The sequence below is a fragment of the Calypte anna genome, chromosome 1 (assembly GCF_003957555.1).
Source record: "Calypte anna isolate BGI_N300 chromosome 1, bCalAnn1_v1.p, whole genome shotgun sequence".
In the NCBI taxonomy this organism is placed as follows: Eukaryota; Metazoa; Chordata; class Aves; order Apodiformes; family Trochilidae; genus Calypte; species Calypte anna.
Window position 1 is genome coordinate 111864375 of NC_044244.1, and position 6664 is coordinate 111871038.

General features: G+C 38.9%; 1 long non-coding RNA gene across 1 annotated transcript; it reads left to right on the forward strand.

The window, feature by feature from the left end:
- The first annotated feature begins 4705 nt into the window (after positions 1–4705).
- LOC115599711 lies at positions 4706–6186 on the forward strand. The gene is made up of 3 exons (XR_003988573.1): positions 4706–4723; positions 5685–5767; positions 6149–6186. It is a non-coding gene; the product is annotated as an uncharacterized LOC115599711 (long non-coding RNA).
- The last annotated feature ends 478 nt before the right edge of the window (positions 6187–6664 follow it).

Here is a 6664-nt window from a genome sequence, read left to right on the forward strand (position 1 = left end):
GGAGTTGTGCTTTACCAAACAGCAGGATTTTCTAGCTAGTCCTAAATGGATGAGAAAATAACTCTGTTTCCATGGTGCCAGAGGTCATCAGTAAACCAAGAAATTACATTATTCAGTACTGCAAAAGTGTTGCCTTTCTTACTCTTAGAATATTAATTTAAAAAAAAAATCTAGATCTTTTTCAGTACATTAAAATGCCACCTCAGCAACGTATTTTTGTAAGGGATTTTGTAGACTCTAGCTTCTGAATAGCATATGAGATGCTGCATTCTAATGCTGTTGGATGTTAATTCAAATTTAGTAACTAGAGTGCGATTTTGCCAGTTAGTTCCCCTTAGGGTTAGGCTGGGACACTGAAGTTTTATGCTCATGGCAATTATTTCTTCATGAAGAGGTAGGTACCTCTCTGTTTTCTGTAGTTGTGTTTGCGTTGGTATCCCTAACAGTGAAAAAATTTGTCAGCTTTCAACACTGCATATAATCGACAAAAGTCAGCATCAGTAGCATTGAGGTCCATGAATTAATGTGTATTACTGCAATGATTTAAATAAATCATTAGCAACAGGAAAATACTCTTTCCTCTGCCAGTTTCTGGAGAATTTATTATTCCCTTACAGGATAAGAAGATATTATGTACCTTATCTCAGAGAGAAAAGAAATGTCTATGCGTGAAATGAAGTCGATATCATAGGCTAAAATGGTACCACCATAAAACACCATAGAAAGTCACAGATCTCCTCTTTCCTTTTGCTCTCAGCAGAAATGAAGTTTTGGCTAGCTGCTGGTATTTGGTAGGAATTATGCCTGCTCAGTTATTTATTTTTAAAGTGCTGCAACTTTTTATCCTGATTCCTGAAGAAATGAGGCTGCAATCCTGCTGCACACCCTTGTGTCTCCGTCACTCCAACACCCCCAAAATCTTTTGAATTTATTGACAAATTTCAACCAATTGATCTCTCAAAGAAAATTAAGCTCGTACAGGCTTTGTCAAAATAACCTTCCAGGCAGTACTCTCACAGAGGGGTAGGCTGCAGTGACAACAGGCACCACTTCAGACAGCTGAGAAACCACTTGTAATCAAGTGTTTATTTATAAACACCTGTCCATGGGGAGCATTTCAGGGAAAACTTGTTCCTTCTTTGATCTGAAGTCAATTGAGTCTGATGCTCAGGTCTTTCAGAAGCCAGGCTTCATACTACTGATCTCCAAAGCACGTGGGGATACTGCTTTGCAGTAATGATTTACCACCTTAAAATCACATTTAAAGCAAATGCTTTTTTGAACCACATAATTTTCCATTTCTTTTTTAAGTTTTTTTTTTTTTTTCCTTTTTCTTCTTTCTTTTTTCTTTAAGGACCAACATCTGCCCAATAGCATGTCTCTTAAGACTACATTGTCTATCACCCTAGAAGTCAACTCCTGACCTTTATCACTGTCACTTTTCTCCATGGATTCTCTGAGTTTAAAGTTATAGAATTGTTGAATCAGATAACAGAGTGCAGAAGGCTGAAAAGTGGCTAGGACGAACCTCCAGGGACAAAGTTTATCTGTTGGAGCATTTCCTGTGTGCACTTTGAAACCTCTCAATTTAACCTGATCAAAGCACGAACCGACACGTTTCAGCTCCCTTCTGAACAAAAAAATTTATTGCTTATCATCATTGCCACCTCAGTCTTTAATTTACTTTACTTAGTAAGCCAGTACTTGTTAAATGAACAACCTGCTCATTACAGATGTGAGGTTCTGGTCTCAAAAGTAGGTTACAGTTCACCTGACATCAAATTACATGTGACATTACAGACCCTTGCCTTCCCCAAAATTCCTATGGAAAAGGAAGTTACAGCCATATATAGCCAGTGTGGACAAGAGTGGTCTCTGTGGGACCACTGTATCCATCAGCATCTACTGGATTTTTTTTAATAGCTTGGCCTTCCTTCTTTCTTTTTCATTAACTCCTATAGGACATATATGGACTGAGAAAATAAATAATGACGTTTTCAAGATATGTTAGTTATCTCACATGAGCACTTTTCAAAGTCCAATGTAGCACATATGAATTAGCAGGTCATTTGAAACATTTTTTAAATTTTTCTTTTGTCAACAGTAGTAGCTAATGCTTTTTTTAATGTTCTGGTCGCTGGGAATTGCTGGGTAGATTTTTTGTTGTTTGGTTGGGTTTTTGTTGCTTTTTTCATCTTTTTTCTTTTTTTCTTTTTTTTTTTTTTTTTTTTTTTATTCCATGGAAAGAATTCTTTACTTAATTAATAATAACAGTAGTAAAGACTATTGTGATGTATTGCATGAAGGGAGCATGACCAGACAGCCTGGCCTGTAGAGGATAACGAAGTGCTGTGACAGATTTTCTGTTTTTAAACCAAAACAGTTTGGTGATTTGTTTTAAACTATGTCTTAAATATTTTAAATGTTTTCCACTCATTTCAAACCACTTGGCCATATTTTCCAACTCATGTTCCTTTCCTTATTCTCAGGGGAAATGCATCCAAAAGTTTTGATTTCCTTGCTAATGGCCGTTCATCAATAACGTGTGCCCTTGGAATGAGAATCAGTGTGGTACCTGAGGTAAGGCTGCTCTTCTTCCAGGAAATACCTGCCAGGGAAGGGACAAGTGACACACATTTGGTGACACTTGTTCTTGATTCTTGAATGCTTTTTCTGTGTGAGTGAAGAACTCCTGAACTAGGAAATTGCCGAAGTCCCTCCAGGTTGCATGTTTCTAGGTCCATAATGCAAATACTGAAATATTCTGAGTTAGGGAAAATAAACATTCAACCCACCAGCCTTCCAAGCCAGTTTTGCTCTCAGTAGAATAGTAGAAGGGATCTGTGCTTGAAACAGGTTGATACAATCATAAACTGTTCTTCATCACTCCAAACCATGGCTGCCTTTTTTGACAGGAAGTTTCTATCCTTCTTTGAAACAAAAATAATTTCTTTAAATATTCTGCAATCTCAGATATGAACTATAATCCATTTTTATTCTGCTTCTGTGTCATCACTTGTTGAAAATGTAAAATTCTTAGACAATGTAAGTTGTGATGGAAATTTTAAAAAAAAGTGCAGTGACACGTGTCCTCTTTGAATTAATGTGACATGTGTGACGCGTTCCTGCACAGCTTGGTAAATGTCACTTAGAGACTTCAGAGCATCTGTGTAAGAAATGGCAGGAAAGCCAGCTACATATGGCAGTGTCTGCTGACACAGATCAACCTGTACAGGTATTTCAACTGATAAATGTGTTGTCTTTTCTCATCACAACCGCAGACGAGGGATAGTTGAACTTAAGGTTTTGTGAAACTTGCAGATGATATTTTGGTTTTGATGGCATATAAAGCTATTTCAAATCCACAAAATTCCTTCACAGTTTGATTTGCATTGGTTATTTTCTTCCTCAGCTGTTATCAACTTAAACAAATGAGATGACATATTTTTCACCTAAGTGAAGCCTGTGCCAGGCTCGAATGCTCCTTGCATGAAAGATGAGTCAACACAAAAGGATGTCCTGCATTTTTGACTAGCTGTAAGGACAGTAATAATTGATGTAATACAGGATTTATCATTTTACCACACTGCTTATAGATTTTTCAAAGGAAACTTTAGTGTAACCAGTTCTGCTATTTTCAAGAAGAAACTTAGACAACAGAGCCAGGTGAGAAATGTGCTTCTAGGGTGAAACAGACCTCTAGAAGTACTCTCCAGATAGGAAAAAGAGCAGGTTTGTTCTGGACTAGATGGCATCCTGGCACTTGTGCTTTACACTGGGACTATGGAAGAAGTGGGTTTAAATACTTGGTTTGCTTGGGATGGGTTTCTCCTGTTCTAGGAGGGATTCTCCTGACACCAGTCCATCAGCTGCTATGTGATGGGTGTCCCTAGATACAACTGGCTATATGAGCTGTTCATGCTTCTTTGAGAGATATTGGCTGTGTGTTTGAGAACTCCCTTGGGATGAGGGAGATGTTGATGCATGCATCCTGCTCCAAGAGTTTTTTTGTTTATAAAAAGTGGAAACTATGCCAGTGGGTGTGCTTGAAGAAGGTGTCTTCTTCCCATCAATGGATACTGGTCAGAAGCACACCTAGTCCCAAAACTGAAACCTCTAGTTCTACTTTGGCTCTTGGAGAAACAGAAGCAGTAATTTTTCCTGAAAGTTTCACTTTTACGGTTATATATCAATAAGAACCTCAGTTTTTAATTTTTTTTTAATAATAAAAATTATTTCGTAGAAGTTTCTGTAGCAGCTCTAGAAAACAGGACATGGAAGGGACCAATCCTGGGCCTGCTCTCTGCACCTTGGACCTTCTCAGTCTTCAACTAAGTTTCATCTGTGTTTCACCTCTGCAGTTCCTTTTAAACCCAGTTGCTCTTTGGCACATAGAGTCACAGAAACCCACAGCTGACGCTGTCTGGAGCGTGCTGCTAATTGCTGCAAATGTGCTTGCTGGTATTCCTGATTGTATTGGAACATGATTGAAGACCCTAAAATGAGTAGAGTTGCATGGAGGGTTGCAATCCAAAGGTGGTGTATCCTACCTGAGGAGCCCTTACACTGTTTGTGGGTGTTTCCAAAAAAAAGTGTAAACAAAACGTTTTAAATCCCCCATAAAGGAGTGACCATTGGCTGCGTAGCTGTACTGGAAGTCCTGTCCTAATGGCAGAGTAGTTGGATACCTGAGGAGAGGAGAAAACCTGTGCACTCCTGGCTGGTAAAGGAGTGGGTGCCAGAATTTGGGGATTTTCCATGCTCGTCAGTCTTTCACTTCTGGATGGATATTTCTTACACTTTTCTAGATAGTTCTGTGGGTAGGTAGAGACCAAAAAGAAAATAGACAAGAGGAAAAAAAAGTCTAGATATTTCTGAGATTTGGTCACTTGCTAGTGTCTTCTTGGGATGGGGGCCTCATTGTTTGTACTGTTCTCCTTTTCCTCCACAGACAGCCAGGCTTTCAGATGTCTGCAGTTTTCCAGTGATGAGGTATATTAAATTGAGACACCTATTCTAATTTTCAAAAATTAATCTGTGCAAAGCACCCACGTCAGGAAAACTGCTGTCCATTAGGAGGAAATTATTCAGAAAAAGGAAGAGGATTTGCTTATTTATATAAGAAACTGCTGCACAATTAAGTCCTGATATAGGTCAGTAAAATAAGTTCTTTGATCTATTGCTACAAAGAATCAGTGTAAATACGTTTCCTGATAAGAGTTGCTACTGCGTAATTGCATTTTACAAACTGCGTAGTGTGCTATTACTCAGGAAATGTGTTTACTGATATGCATGTCTCCACTCAACCTCGTGGCTGAAAGGTTTGCTTTTTCTGATATTTATAGTTATATTCTGATATTTATTTCTGACATTTTTAAATAAGGCAATTAAAATCGTGAAGGGATGGGTGGGAGTATAAACAGGGAAAATTGATTCTAGAGGATACAAAACTACTATTGAGATAGAGACCAGTTGATTTTTTTAAACAAATGTAGGTTAGTGGCATCTGAGATTAAACTGCAAGACAAATATTAAGGGGGATTAATTTATAGTGTCAACTCTGACTGTTCTGGGCTTCATCCTTTTGTAAGGAGTACATGAGAGTGGGACTCCAACACAGCTATGAACTGGTTTGCTCTTTACAGAGTTTTGTTCTATTTTAAGTGTAATAATATTCACTGCAGAAACTGAGCCCCTCCAGAGCTTGCAGAGGAGCTGCTATCAGAATGCCAGTCATACTGAAAGCTCAGTAGCTGCTCACCTAAGGGTAAGCTTGTCCTTGGCTTTAGTGGGATTGCTGATACGGGAAGATGGGAATAAACACAGTGTTGTTATAACTCCAAGCATGATTCCCTATTTGCTAGGGTTGCTGCTATAATAATGAAGAGTATCAAGGTAATTCTTCTCAAGTTTGGGTTTTAATCACTGTTAATGTAGTTAGGCAATGCCTGTTGGATAGAAATTTTTCAGTAAGGCAGGACTGAGCTCATTCAACATTGCCTCACCACCAAATTATGTATATTAGTGTACAGGTTTAAGCAAAGTCATATCATATTTTAGTTGGGGGTATATGAAAAGACCATTGTCTAGTTAAAAAAAAAAAAAAAGTGGAGTAAAGCAGTTGCATTTGTATTTCTTTGTTTTGAAGAGTCCATTGTTGAACTATCAGAAGCAGAAAACCACTGAAGGATGGGAAGGAAGCCCTTGAATAGCAGGAGTGCATCTCTGCACTTTGGTTAGAGGCTGTGATTTGACTAGTTGTGGGCTGCTGAAAAATCCCACTTTGCCAAGGCCTGGTATTCATAACAGGCTAAAGAATCCCTCTCAGGCCAGAGCGGGACATTCGCCATTCTCATGGTCTGTAGTAGGCAACAGAGGAAAAAACAGTGGGACGTTCCTGAGACAGAGGATGTGGTTCTGGCTTCATGGACAAGGTGGGAGGCAATTCCCACATCCTGCCTTATCTTTGGGTTCTGGGAGCCAAGCCTGTTGCTCTGCAAGTCATATTTGCAGTAACAGAAAAACTATTCGTGCAGCTCTCTGCTCTGCCATGATTTAAGGGCAAGGACTTCCTGGGAGAGCCAAGGGAAAGCTCTTGCTCTTTCATATGGGAGGGTCAATATGGATTATTGTGCAGGGCAGCCTGAAACCAAAATTAAATTGA